We start from the raw sequence: 15,985 nt of genomic DNA, 5'->3' as shown, positions 1-15,985 counted from the left end.
AATGCGATCAAAAATAAGAACAGAGAGAAAGGGAAGAAGGAAATCCTAAAACAAATAATGGACAATGAACAAAAGTTAATTAAGAAGCCAAATAACATCAAGATAAAACAAAATATTAAAATTCTGCAGACACAGTTTGCCATGATTATAAATAAAGAAGTTGAATGGAACATTAAAAGGCTGAGACAAAGGAATTTTGAATTCGCAAATAAACCTGGAAAATGGCTGGCATGGCAAATAAAAAAAAGGAAAGAGCAAGGTACAATTAACAGAATTATTGTGGATGGCGAGGAAATAGAGAACCCAAAAGGTATCAGAAAAGGATTTTTGGATTTCTACAAGCACCTATATGCAAAACGAGAGAAAAACAACATAAAGAAGATAGAGAACTTTTTGAAAGGAAAAAAGGTGCAAAAGATCCCGACAGAAATGAAAGACAGACTGAATGCCCCAATAGAGAATGTGGAGATAGTAGAAATTATAAAACAGATGAAAAAAGGAAAGGCACCAGGACCAGATGGATTTACAGCAACGTATTATAAAGAAATGAGGGACTCCTTGACGGTACCACTTAAAGAAGTTATGAATAACATCTTGAAACAACAGGACATACCAGGAACATGGAAAGAAGCCTTCATAACACTCATACCTAAACAAGACTCTGATCCCACACAAGTGAAGAATTACAGACCGATATCTCTGCTAAACACAGATTATAAGATTTTTTCGGGTATTTTAGCATCAAGATTTAAGAAGATATTGCAACAGCATATCCATAAAGATCAAGCAGGTTTCTTACCTGGCAGACATATGAAGAATAATGTAAGAAATATAATAAATATTTTGGAATATTTGACTGCCAGTAATGAGAGACAAGCTGTTTTAATGTTTGTGGATGCAGAGAAAGCGTTTGATAATGTTTCATGGGAATTTATGTTGAAAAATTTGGAAATGATGGAAGTGGGAGAAGACTTTTATAATGGTATAAAGGCAATATACTCAGAACAAAGAGCTAAATTGATAGTAAATAATGTAATTACAGAGGAAGTGAAAATAAAGAAGGGTACAAGACAGGGATGCCCTCTCTCACCACTGTTATTCATCATGGTTCTGGAGGTCCTGCTGAGTTCTATTAGACAAAATGAATTAATAAAGGGGGTAACAGTAGGTCAAAACCAATATAAAGTTAAAGCCTTTGCCGATGATCTGGTAATTACGATGGAAGATCCGACAAATAGTCTAAAAGAAGTTATAAAAGAAATTGATCAATTTGGAAGAGTGGCCGGATTTGTATTAAATAAAAGGAAAACTAAACTTATGGTGAAGAACTTGGATCAAAGTGTGATTGAAGAAGTGCAAAGAGAAACAGGGATGGAAGTGGCGAAGAAGGTAAAATATCTAGGAATATGGTTAACCCAAAAAAACATTGACTTATTCCAAAACAACTATGTGACAACTTGGAACAATATTAAGAGAGACCTCGAAGTGTGGAGTAGGATGAAGTTATCTTTTTGGGGCAGAATTTCTTCAATCAAGATGAGTGTGCTTCCAAGGATGTTGTTTTTATTTCAAATGATCCCAATAATCAAGGGGACAAAGATCTTCAGAGATTGGCAAAGAATGATTTCAAAATATATCTGGCAGGGCAAAAAGCCACGAATACAATTTAAACTACTAACTGATGCGAAAGAAAGAGGTGGCTTCGCCCTGCCGGACCTGAAACTTTACTATGAAGCATCCTGTCTCTGGTGGATAAAGGATTGGATAACACTAAAAGACAATAAGCTACTGGACTTGGAAGGGTTTGACAATAGGTTTGGCTGGCATGCCTATCTATGGTTAGGAAAGAAGAAAGCTCATAAAAGTTTTGCCAACCACATTTTCAGAGGTGCCCTTATAGAAATATGGGACAGGTACCAAAATATTTTGGAACCAAATGTACCACATTGGTTATCCCCACTGGAGGTCATGAGTGTCAAAAAGATAAACATGAGAGAGGAATGGATGACTAGTGGAGATATTGTAATTAAAGAAGGGGGGAAATGGAAATTGAAGCCATATGAACAAGTTAAAAAATATGTATATGATTGGTTGCACTACTTCCAAACAAATGATATGTTTAAGAAGGATTGTAAAGAGAGGAAATATATTGAAGGAGAGTCTAGATTCCAGAAAGAAATAATTAATAATGATTATAAGGTATTGTCAAAAATGTACAAAATGTTACTGGAATGGCAAACAAAGGACGAAGAAGTTAAATCAGTTATGATACACTGGGCCAGGGATTTCGGTTATAATATACAGTTAGCAGATTGGGAGAAGGTGTGGAAGGAAAATATGAAATTCACTGCATGCATGACGATAAAGGAAAATATTATGAAAATGGTATACAGATGGTATATCACTCCCGTAAAATTAGCAAAAATGTATAAGACATGTAACAAATGTTGGAAGTGTAAAGAGAGGGAAGGGACATTTTATCATATGTGGTGGGAGTGTAAGAAAGCAAAAGGCTTCTGGGAAATGATATATAATGAGTTGAAAAGGATGTTTAAATACACGTTTGTGAAGAAACCAGAAGCTTTCTTGTTAGGAATTACAGGAAGAGAAATTAACAGAAGTGATTATAAACTTTTTCAATATGCGGTGACTGCGGCAAGAATGTTAATGGCTCAAAAATGGAAACAAGAAGAATTACCAACATTGGAAGAATGGAGACGGAAATTGATAGACTTTGCTGAACTAGATAAACTGACAGGAAAAATTAGATACCAGAAAGATCACAAGTTCACACAGGACTGGAGAAAGTTTACGATTTATCTGGAAAATATTTGTGATGAACAGACAACGCTAGTTGGATTTAAAGAGGCTTTGTGATGAGAAAGGGTATTGTGAGAGGGATAAGAGTTATAAGATTTATTAACTGGCAATACAATTATAAAGGAAATGTGAAATAAATATAAAATTATGAGGATTGTGGAGGGAGCGGGGGGAAGTCCAAAAGAATTTGGCATTATAGTGGATGTGAATGTGTTATTTAAATTTGTAAAAGAAAATTTTTCTAAAAAATTAATAAAAAAAAAAAGAAATAAACAACTATCTTGACTTTTAGAAGACAACCGAGCGTAGCCCTGTATAGGGACATTTTTAATGTTTGAAGTTACGCTGTGGTTTTATAACTTGTTGGAAGCCACCCAGAGTGGCTGGGGCAGGGGTAGGCAAACTAAGGCCCAGGGGCCGGATGCGGCCCAATCACCTTCTCAATCCGGCCCACGGACGGTCTGGGAATCAATGTGATTTACATGAGCAGAATGTGTCCTTTTATTGAAAATGCATCTCTGGATTATTTGTGGGGTCTGCCTGGTGTTTTACATGAGTAGAATGTGCACTTTTATTTAAAATGCATCTCTGGGTTATTTGTGGGGCCTGCCTGGTGGTTTTACATGAGTAGAATGTGTGCTTTTATTTAAAATGCCTCTTTGGGTTATTTGTGGGGCATAGGAATTCGTTCATTTCCCCCCCCAAAAAAAAAAATATATAGTCCGGCCCACCACATGGTCTGAGGGACAGTGGACCGGCCCCCAGCTGAAAAAGGTTGCTGACCCCTGGGCTGGGGCAACCCAGCCAGATGGGTAGTGTATTATTATTATTATTATTATTATTATTATTATTATTATTATTATTCCAGCACCACAAGACTCCCCCACATGTCAAGCCGAAACATCCGTGCTGATGGAATGACTGCCTTAGTTTGATGCTGAATTCCGCTCTTTGTAAACAACCGAACACGAATAGCCACCAGAAACCTGCTCAAAACCAGTTGCATGTGTCCCTGACGCACTCTGAGGGGGCTGCCACCAAGCAACGTCCTGGCCCCTTCTTGAAAAGTGCTTTTCATCACGTCCTCGCCCCCCACCACCACCACCCTGATGACATGTCTGTCATGCAGCAGTCATTAAGTGGGAAATTCCAGTCCTTGTTCTCATAATGTTTGGAGAAGTGAGCTGTGGTTGCAGCCAGATTGGTTTCCCCTGTTGTCCAGTGGAGCTGGTGCTGTCGAGCCCCTGCATGTGAAGGAGAGGTTCGGAGACCCATCACAGAACTACAGTTCCAAGCACTCTTAACAAACTACAGTTCCCATGATTCTTTGGGGGGGAAGCTATAAGTGGTATATGAGGACTTTAAAAACATACTGTGCAGATGTGACCCAGGTCTCCACAGGTGGATCTGCGGTACTGGCCACTGTTTCTACTTTGAGACTGCAGATGGTACTAAGGAACAAAACGAAAAAACCCTTTCCGCGTTAAAGATCTGAACAAATTTTCCGTTCCAGCCTCCAGTTTGAAAAGCAAAGAGGAGCTGGCCCTCGTCTAAAATGGAACGCCATGTATAGCTTGCAGAAATCCTCCGTGTTAGCTAGCCGATAATTTAGAACGAATGTGTTTCCTGTGTGGTATATAGATGCCTGCCGGACCACAGGAGTTGAGGTTGTGCGCTTGTGTGGTCGGCAGGGCTTAATTTGTGCAAGGGCCTAGTAGCTACGAAACCTGATTTCAATGTGCGATGTGTCAGCTGTAGACCGGACCATAATTTATTTATATATATTTTTGATGCACACACCACACAAAGGAACAGGACTTTTGAATATGTGCAGAGAATTCGTCACATGCAGTCACAATTAGACTTCAGGAGCATGAGACCCCGAACTGGTTTTCAGTGCTCAGAGAATCAGTGCATCCCTGAGAAAGTGGAATGATAACCTCTGAGCATGAACAAAGTATATTCCACTTAAAAGTGTCTCGTCCAGACCAGGCCATGCCCCACACCTCAGCTTGCAAAGAAGGTATTCTGCAGGTGCACAGGTGCACACCATATGACCATCTGAGGGAAGGATTTTTTGCTTAAGAGGAGCAAAACTGCTCTTTGATGTTGAATTCCACCATTACCTCCCCAAGCGAATGTTCCCAGGCTATAGAATGATGATAGTAAAGGTAAAGGTAAAGGGACCTCTGACCATTAGGTCCAGTCGTGGCCGACTCTGGGGTTGCGGCACTCATCTCGCTTTATTGTCCGAGGGAGCTGGCGTACAGCTTCTGGGTCACGTGGCCAGCATGACTAAGCAGCTTCTGGTGAACCAGAGCAGCGCACGGAAATGCCGTTTACCTTCCCGTCATAGAGGTACCTATTTATCTACTTTGACTTTGACGTGCTTTTGAACTGCTAGGTTGGCAGGAGCAGGGACCGAGCAACAGGAGCTCACCCCGTCTTGGGGATTTGAACCACCGACCTTCTGATCAGCAAGTCCTAGGCTCTGTGGTTTAACCCACAGTGCCACCTGCGCCCCCGTAGAATGATGATACTTGCCTTTAAAGGATGGACATTATCTGTCATTTTGGTTCCTCTCCATTTCTCACCTGCCTCCAATTGTGTTCCCCACATTTCTGCAGAAAGTTGCAAAAAACAGAATTGTTTTAAAAATGCCATGGAAATTTCTACTGCAAATTTATCCCATTGAATAAGTTTTGGTGTGCAGTTTTGACTAATACCCACATTTTCGCAAGCATTTTCCTCTGATATAATTGCATTTTGTATGTTATATGCACTTTTCTCGTACCCATGGGTAGGATGAAGAACTACACCGAAAAACCTGGAGAAATGCAAATGTCAAAGAATAGTTGTGCCTATTGATGATTATGTATCATTCTGAGAAGTGCAATTGAGGTAGCTTCTCCTTAAACAGCGGACAAAATCCAGTTCGTCCCCGCACCCTTTTTGCACTTAAGCCAAGCTTGTAGACTTAATCCAAACAGGGTGGAGTGGAGGACACTTTTTCAGGATGGAAGGGCAGAAGGAAGATCAAGGTTTGTTTGTTTGTTTGTTTGTTTGTTTGTTTGTTTGTTTGTTTGTTTACTTCTTTCTTAAGTCTTCTCAACAGGTCTGGGCACATTTAATTAACAGGTGCCTGCATCTCATCATGCTGATTGGAGCTGATGGGAGTCGCAGGCCATAACATCTGAAGGATACCGGGTTAGTGAAGGCTGCTTTATGGCAATGTTCGGCCAGAGTCTTGGACTTTGAAAAGGACTACAGTGGCACAGCATGGTTTGCTAGCACCTAGGGCCACACGAAGGGGGTGGGGTGGGAGGGAAACGGCATCTGCCTCACCCAGGAGATCTCCGCCGCAGTGATAAGAAAAGATGAGTCGTTCCGTGTTCTGGAGAGCTCACTTCCTGGTTCGCATGGATAAGCTGTTTTCAGTAGAGGCCAGCAATGGAAATGAGCAACTGTACAGTGGTACCTCAGGTTAAGTACTTAATTCGTTCCAGAGGTCCGTTCTTAACCTGAAACTGTTCTTAACCTGAAGACCACTTTAGCTAATGGGGCCTCCTGCTGCTGCTGTGCCACCGGAGCACGATTTCTGTTCTCATCCTAAAGCAAAGTTCTTAACCTGAGGTACTATTTCTAGGTTAGTGGAGTCTGTAACCTGAAGCGTATGTAACCCGAGGTACCACTGTACTGAGATAGCACCAGGTGTTTACATTTCTCCCTGTTGAACTTGTTGAAGACTCTATCAACTATCTGTCTGTCTGTCTGTCTGTCTGTCTATCATATATCATCTATGCTATTTTTCTTCTCTCTTGGAACTCCAAGCAGTTTATGTGGAGTTCCCAGGCTGTCTCCCATCCAAGTCCGGATGCGATCCAGACCTGCTTAGCGTTGCTTCAATGAGGTGGCTGTATCATGTGCCTGCAGACCAAGGGCTTGGGTTTTGCACCCGAAACCCGAAGCATGATTTCCCATCATTCTTAAGCCTGGCTCGCACACCAACATGAAATCCACGGACTTGGCTGGCTGCTGTGTATTGTTATTGCCTAGAGATTATTACTCAAGACAGCATCTCCTGTCCTCAGCAACACTTCCCATTTGCGTACCAGAAAACAATTTGTCGACCACAGCCCGGCATCTTCTCTACTTGTTAAGCCACAGGAAGGAATTTATAGCGACTTCTCGTGCCTGCGGTTGGAATTACAGAGGATGTGGGCAGGTTAGGCTGTGTATCAACAACGGGGAAATAGTTCTAGTTCTGTTGTCTTCTTGCAGAAATCTGTTTGAACTCGCTGGCTTGGTTCACACACACACACAATTATTTTCCAGTGTTTCGGCCATGTGGTTTGGAGATGTCTCGGTCTGTAGCTTTCCAGGGAGAACCTAAGGAGTTCTTCTTTGGGGATCATGAGGCTCTTCTACAGCCAATGCACGTCAGCAGCACCAGAGCATGAAAAGCAAAAGGGCGCTTTGCTTGGACGAGAAATCCGGGCATGGGGTCAAACCACACTTGATGGCAAGTGGGTCTCAGCATCAAAGGTGCGAGGGTTTTTAAAAAAGCAAACCGCATCTGCCGATGAAGAGGGCTGACAATTAATTCTGCATACACAACAGACAATTAAAGTTCACCCTCCCCCACCGCCAAAGAATCCTGGGAACTGTAGTTTGCCCCCTCACAGCGCTACAGTTCCCAGCATCCTTAACAAACGACACTTCCCAGGATTCTTGCAAAGGCGTGTGTGCATTAAATATATGGTGGATGTTTTGGATCAGTTTAGCCATATTGATTTGTATGCTGTTGGTGGATTATTGTCATTCTCTTGTTGGGCTGTGTACGTGATAAAGGGGAGCCATATTGGGGTAAAGGCATCTTCTTCTGTTTGTCCCCGTGTCAGTTAACCCACCCCACTCACACATGAAAACAATTACCACAGCCAATCACAAACAAACAATCACACCCTAGGCCAACCCCAACCTCTCTCACCACCAAAGGAACACAAGTGAACAGCAGAGAACCGGCACGAGTAATGCTGACACCAAACTCTACATACATTAAGCAAAATAGAAACACCGCCACCCGAGGCCACTGGACCGAGGCCATTTAGGGCTTTAAAGGTCAGCACCAATACTTTGAATTGTGCTCAGAAACGTGCTGGGGGCCAAAGTAGGTCTTTCAAGACCGGTGTTATGTGGTCTCGGCGGCCACTCCTAGTCACCAGTCTAGCTCCCACAGAAATCCTGCAAGGCAACCCTTTGCTCTTCTACTGTGGTCCTGAGGAAAACCCCTCTTCTGAAGATGCTATTTGCTGGCCAGGGATTCACCTATTGGCCTCTCGGACCATTGATTGCATTCCTCCTCCACACTTGCTCTGATCCCCAAAATTATCAGTCCTCCCAACACACAAGCTGATAACATGTGAGTTTTAAAAATCCTGCATGTGAGATACTATGATGCATTTAACATCAATTATAAATAAAAAGGATAAAAAGAAGCTTGCCTCCGGGCTGTCAGCATTTTGCAGTAAAGATTCAAGTGCATCCTAGAAATTTAGGTTTGCGCATTTAGAAGAGATTAAAGACATAGGGGCAATTAAGAGATGTGAAGGCCTGGAAAAAAATAGGGTGGGGTGGGGAAAACTACCTTCTCCCATACCCCCCCCCAAAAAAAACAACGCCAAGGGGGAGTAGGGCATTTTCTCTGGGGGTTTTCCTGGACCTTCACATCTCTAAGGGCAACAAATACACTTTTTTGGTGTTTTGGAGAGGAATAAGGAAATGCATTGAAAAGTGTGGAATGAAGAAATGATTAATGGGGAGATGTATGAACACCTTGTAAGTGAATCAGAAAGGATTATCCCTGTAATATAAGCACCCTATAAACATACAGTGGATGTTCGGGTTGCGAACATGATCGGTGCGGGAAGCATGTTCGCAACCCGCAGCATTCACAACCCGCAGCGCCGCATCTGCACACGCGTTGGTCGAAATTCGTCGCTTCTGCACATGCGCAAAGCGCGATTTAGTGCTTCTGTGCATGCGCATGCACTGACACCCGGAAGTAACCCATTCCAGTACAGTGGTACCTCGGGTTAAGTAATTAATTCGTTCCGGAGGTCCGTTCTTAACCTGAAACTGTTCTTAACCTGAAGGAACACTTTAGCTAATGGGGCCTCCTGCTGCCACCGCACCGCAAGAGCACGATTTCTGCTCTCATCCTGAAGCAAAGTTCTTAACTTGAGGTACTATTTCTGAGTTAGCGGAGTCTGTAACCTGAAGCGTATGTAAACTGAAGCATATGTAACCCGAGGTACCACTGTACTTCCAGTTTCAGCGCAGTGTGCAACCCGAAATCGCACAACCGAAGCATCTGTTACCCGAGGTATGACTGTATCAGAATAAATGTGGTACAAAGCCCGAGCATAGTCTAACCTTAGCATAAGCTGTGTGCCAGCAAATCAGGATGAGTGCTGAATAAACAGATCATTTGGAAAAGCCCTGAATAAATACTTTATGCCAACCAGGAAGGCTAGAAACACAGGGCTGTTTCCATACCATCCAAAGGCACCAATTAGCTTGGCACACCCTGGGTTCTCATGCCACGTCTAGTGATGGGCTGTGAAGTCTCAGTGCAGGCTCTAAGGTCACTAATCCACACCATGCATTTGAAGCCCTCTTCTGGCTTTCTCTGAAGAATCCCAGGAACTGTAGTTTATTAAAGGTGCTGGGAATTGCAGCTCAGCAAAGGGGGTCTCCTAGGAAATCTGAGCACCTTTCACAAGGCTACTTTGGGGGAAGTCATGACTATTATAGTAGCATTTGAATGCTGCAACGGAATATAAAATATTCACCCATCTAGAGGATTTTCAGGAAATACGCACCATGGGAGAGTTTTGAGGAATTTTAGAGGGTGAGAGAAAGTATATGTCATTTCCATTCACAGAATTCCTGCCTCCTTCCAGACCTGTAAATGACTCCCATTTTGATTGGCCAGGAGCTCCAGTGGGGAAGTGGATTGAGCCAAAGAGCCAGACTACTGGTGTCTTTCCTACCCACCTGTCAGTCACCTGAAATCACAATGAGCATCAGCTGAACTTGTGAAGCTCCATGCACAGTTTTTCACAAGCGCAGATCATAGGCTTGCCATGTCCCGGTTTTCGGGTGTAAAAATGTTGTCGGGCGGAATTTTGCCAAATTGGTATGGTATGGACCAGGGGTAAGCAAACTAAGGCCCGGGGGCCGGATCCAGCCCAATCGCCTTCTCAATCCGGCCCGCGGACGGTCTGGGAATCAGCATGTTTTTACATGAGTAGAATGTGTGCTTTTATTTAAAATGCATCTCTGGGTTATTTGTGGGTGTTACGGCAAAATCTGGGTGCAAGGCTGCTCTGCCACCCAGCTCATCGGACTAAGTCCATGGGTCCCTGCGGAGGAAAATGAGCTCAGCCGGAGACAGGAGCAAACAGCAGAAGATCCAAGTTTATTGCGCAACAGGTTCAAGGCGAGATTGAACAGTGAGAAAGGGGTGACATGAGTTTTTGAAACTCCCTCCATGTCCCAGAATACAGAAAACGTCACGAATACATCACAAGAGGTGGGATTACACAGATCAGCACTTCAGGAAAGTGGGTGGGGGTTTACACAGATCATCACTTCAGTAAGGTAGGGGTCGCGCAAATCAGCACTTCAGTAAGGTAGGGGTTGCATAGATCAGCACTTCAGTAAGGTAGGGGTTGCATAGATCAGTACTTCAGTAAGGTAGGGGTTGCATAGATCAGCACTTCAGTAAGGTAGGGGTTGCATAGATCAGCACTTCAGTAAGGTAGGGGTTGCATAGATCAGCACTTCAGTAAGGTAGGGGTTGCATAGATCAGCACTTCATTAAGGTAGGGGTTGCATAGAGTAAAGAGATATGCATAAACGTTTCCTGAGTACAGGTGATGGCAAGACAATGGCACAGATATGCATCGCCCGTTACCTAGCATTGCCCGGAGGAAGGGCTTGACTGGACCATCTGACAGGATTAAGGTTTTCCTGTGTACGTGACCTGTCGGTTCGAGGATTATGGCGCTGAGGGTAGCATCATGGAGTCCGGAGGGAAGAATATAATTTTATAAAGTTAAGGGGTATAGTGTGGTGCTTGTGCAGCAGTGTGAGGTTTCAGGAGCTGGGCGCCGTCGAGGTCATCGCCTCGGGCCCCCTTTCAAAGAGGAGGAGGTGAGGAAAGGTGCCCCCCCCTTCCTTCCGTATCATGGGGCATAGGAATTTGTTCATTTTTTTTTCTTCAAAATGTAGTCCGGCCCCCACAAGGTCTGAGGGACAGTGGACCAGCCCTCTGCTGAAAAATTTGCTGACCCCTGGTATGGACATATGATAACGCAATGGAAAAGCTTAAAATCACAATTTTATTTGGAGGTTTCCCGAAAAAAGCTTAACAATTTAGGGGTCTTCCTAAAAAAAGAGCCCAACAATGTTGCAGGTGTCAGGAATATGGCAACCCTAGCAGACAGGGCCATCTTATCCATAGGTGCTAGGGGTGCAGGGCACCCGAGCGCCAGGCTCTCAGGGGTGCCAGGCTGAGAGTCTGCGGCCCGAGAGTTGAGTCTGGGGAAGAGCCAGCCCGTTGGTTGGAGCGCTGCGGCAGGCTCTTCTGCTGCGGGCAACTCTGCGCTGCGAGTTCAGGGGTGACCGAGCCAGTGAGATGCTGAGGTTGGTGGCTGGCTCCACCCTCCAGCTGATCTGGAACTGGGCAATCGGGGGGGGGCGCTGTGCGGATCTTTGCCCCCCGACACCGCATATGCTTAAGACAGCCCTGCTAGCAGATCAGCTGATTTTAGTTCGCTTTCTAAACATTCCTATCTCACTCAAAACACACCCTCCAAGGAAGAACGGTTGATGAAAATCTTGGAACAGGCAGAGATGGCAAAACTGATGACACTGATAGAAGATACAGATTTAGAATCTTTTAAAGAAGACTGGAAACCATTTCCAGCCTATATAAAAAGATATTATTCATATGCAAAAACCACAGCAGGGTTTGAAGTGTAGGAAAACAGCAGAATATGTTAAGAAACACATTAGAGAGGATGAAATCAGATAAGATGGAACCTTAAAACACAATTGTGTGTAATTTGAATTATAAACTTTGCTGGTGGGTAAGCGGGAATTCACTTGTTGAATTGGAATATAATTGTTGAGTAACAAATGTAGTTTTCTATATAGGAAAAAAGAATAAAATATTACTAAAAAAAGGAAAAGAAGTGCACATTTCATCTTTAAAATAATGTTTTCTTGAGCCAAAAACTGCATTGTTAAGAGAGCTGTGAAACCCAAATGAGATTTACATTATTCCTCTCCACGCATTTGTCTAAGAAGTGTGGGTCAGGCCAATTTGTATCTGGATTAGCACAAATTGAATTCCTCAAGCATCCTTACCTGCCACTCCATCTCCTCCCAGTCCCAGGAGCATGGGAGCTGCTTGCATTCATTCGACAATAATGGGAGGAATTCTGTACATGCTCAGGTAGTGTTGCTTCACAGCAGAGCTTTTCATGTTGGTGACATACTTTTTAGACATGCATCATTTCGTGACACAGTAATTCAGTTTTACGAGCAAAACTGGAGGTTAAACTAATCCCTTTCCAGCGTCACAACACAACACAACTACACACTGCAGTTGACACACTGACGTATCACGACACACAATTAGGAAGCTCTGCTTTGTAGAATCCAGGGTGGAGCCGAAAGATGTCACAAGGGCCAAAATGGAGCTGGAACTGTCCGCACTGCACTTTTCCAGGCACGTGTCCCAACTCCCCCGCCCCCCAAAAAAGCAGGTCCCTGTGCTTCTGCATCCAATCAACCCCACAGACATATGGCTGGTTTATTTCACAGCTGTTTACAGGAGAGCAGAGACTGCGCAGTTGCCAAGGTTGATTGAGAAAATGTGTCCCGGCAGCAGAGGATAATGGCTGAAAAGCTAAGCAACGGGAGAAACCATAAAAAAAGCAGTGCACACTTCTATTTGGTCTCTATCAAGGAGGAAGCCAGGAGGCCACATCTTGTTCCAGAGAAGGAATGAAATTGTACCAACAGCCTTCAAGGAATGGAGAGTTTCCCTGTGAGCGAGCATCCGTAGCAAACTCGCTACCCTCTGCTAAGCAACTGTCTGGCCTCATCCAAGCTTGTCCGTTTCATTATCCCTGACGCAGGAGCATCGTTACTATCAACTGTTAATAATAATAATAATAATAATAATAATAATAATAATAATTTATTTATACCCCACCCATCTGGCTGGGTTTCCCCAGCCACTCTGAGTGGCTTCCAACAAAATATTAAAATACAATAGTCTGTTAAACATTAAAAACTTTCCTAAACAGGGCTGCCTTCAGATGTCTTCTAAAAGTCTGGTCATTGTTGTTCTCTTTGACATCTGGTGAGAGGGTTTCCACAGGGCTGGCGCCACCACCGAGAAGGCCCTCTGCCTGGTTCCCTGTAACTTGGCTTCTTGCAGCGAGGGAACCGCCAGAAGGCCCTCGGCGCTGGACCTCAGTGTCATCCAGCATCTCAAAAACTGCCAGAAGGGGCATAGGTCAGTGACAAAGTACCAGAAATGTCCCGGGTTCCATCCTTGGCATCTTCAGGTAGAATTGGGAAAGACCCCTTCCCAAAATCCTGTAGAGTTGCCTCTGCTTTTGCCACTGATTCTGGACTTCTGTCTGCCACAGAGTCTCCCTGCTCACGAAGCCCTGTTACCTCTTCAGCTTCCAATGCCTCCTCTTCCCAGACTTCTCCTCCTTCTCCCTCTGACCATACATGGTCATCTTACCACCTATCCCCAGGCTCTGAACCTTCTTCCCTTGGGGGGGTTCCCTAGCTGGTGCCTCCCATTACTGCTTGCTGACTTCCCATAAGAATCTGGTTGATCGCTGTTAGAACAGGATCCTAGAGAAGATCCAGCTTGATCCAGCAGGCTCATCTCATGTTATCATCATCTTCATCTTCATCATCATTGTTCCTCCCCCATCCCTAGTGGGGGGGATTCTAGTGCTCTCAGGTCAAGCTGGCTAGCTTTCCGTAAGCATCTATTTGACCACCGTGAGAATAAGCTAGACTAGATGGCCTCTGGTCTATTCCAGCAGGACTCTACTTCTCCTTCTGCAATGTTCTTCTTGCGTTCTTCTCCTCACTTTCCTGGCCCCCAATTCCTCGCGTTCATACCCCCCACACCACCTCCCACCACTTGCCAGAGCAGAAGTAAAGAGGAAACAGACCTTAAGTCCCTACAAATAGCTCTCACCCCTCAAAATGAGGGTGTAATTATGTCAAATTGGAGACTTATTTCAGGCTTAAGGAGGTTTGGGGGGGAGATAAACCACGAAAGCCTGAGCTTTTTTTTTTCCCTCCCTGAAAGCTGGATTTATTACACACGAGCGTGAAACGGGCTGTGTTTTATAGCAGAGGGGAGGAAGGAAGCAGAGAGAAGGAAGGAAGGGAAAGGAGGAAGAAAAAACGATCAGATACAAATAGTCTCTCAGGAGCCAGGCTGTCCCAAGGCCGTTCCCGCAGGGGGTGTTCTGCAACAGAAAGAATCCGAATGAAGGATGAGCTCATTGTGTGTGTTTGTCTCGCCAGGCGTGAGCTGTTTTCTTAAGTCATGGAAATAACCTCACGCCACAAGCACTACAGAAATTGGCAAAGCGATAAAGGCATGCACTGTTTAGCCCGGGGGCCCGATAACCCGCCATGTAAACAAAACTGGCCGGCCCCTGCTTGGCGGGAGGAGGTCGGAAAGGACACAGAGGATGGACAGAAGGACTGATTTAGCTGAAAAATACCTCGAGAGAAAGAGAGAGAGAAAAGAAGGCTGGTTAGGCCAAAACTTGTAAAGGACACCTCAGAGGGGATGGGGTGCCCTGCCTGTGTTTTCTCCCCACAATAACACAAAACAACAGGCCTTGTTTGGCCTAACCCAGCAAAACCAGGTCAGTGTGGAGTAGTGGTTAGAGCGTGAGACTAGGACCTGGGAGCCCAGGGTTCAAATCTCCCCTTGGTCATGAAAATCACTGGGTGACCTTGGGCCAGTCACTGCCTCTCAGCCTAACCCACCTGTTGTTGTGGGGATTAATTGAGGAAGGAAAGGAACCATGTATGCCACCTGAGGTCTTTGGGGCATCAAAGCAATGCAATACAACCAATAAAAGGGCCTTGTGGTCTGCAGAGGACCTTGCTTTCATGGGAGATTAGCGGCCAAACCTAACATATGCATATTCTTCTGTTGTAAACAAAACCTACCCTTTTCCCCTTATGGGTTATCCAAGAGCCCATATAGAGTCCTTACGTAGGTTCCCTATTGGTAGGAGAAAATAACAGAGGCCAACCAGAGAATATTGAGAAGTAAAGCAGCTAATAAGCCTGATCTTTATTGATCTGTTGCAACAGGGTGCTCCCCTCACACACAGGAAAGGAGGAGGAACCCAGAACAATGGCACGCAAGGCCCTTATATAGACAATTTAAATCCCCTGCCCTAGAGCTCAAGAGCACCCCTCCATACATCATACATACATCACAGAAGGGGTGTAACCTAAGACCACCCCCCAGATACATCATACCTACATCACAGAAAAGGTGGTCTAAAACAGAAATCTGAGTGACTTGTTTATCTCGTCTGACAGGTTACCTGTTTAATGGTCACTTGATTGGATTGTCTGCTTATTTGATTGGATACGCTGCCTGGCCAGTCTTTTGTAATGATAAATGCTTAGTTCCTGAGTCAGGTCACAGGCTCAACCTATTCAAACATAGACATACCCTTAAGACAGGATTTATGAAGGAAAAGACAATGGGGAGGCTTTTCCATTTTCCTTTGACCTCGCAGAGAAAACATTTGCTCAGTTTGGGAATCAAAATGGTTTCAGGATGGTCTTCCTGTGCTGATCTATGTACGTGCTTGGTTGGTACACTTATGAACATTTAACATATATCTAAGACCTCAAAATTCCTATCACACTTGTTAGTTGGCATGAGAAGGGGCTAACACCACAGACCACTGCTGACAGGCAGATACTCAGACCATAGAAATGTGACTGGTAGAGAGGGCTCTGTGCCGTGTCATTTCCCCTCCTCTCCTCTCTCTCTCTTCCTTTGACCAACATGGGC

This window comes from Podarcis cretensis (genome assembly GCF_951804945.1).
Source record: "Podarcis cretensis genome assembly, chromosome: 13".
NCBI lineage: Eukaryota > Metazoa > Chordata > Lepidosauria > Squamata > Lacertidae > Podarcis > Podarcis cretensis.
The sequence above is the reverse complement of the archived record's forward strand: the minus strand, read 5'-3'. Positions refer to the sequence as shown.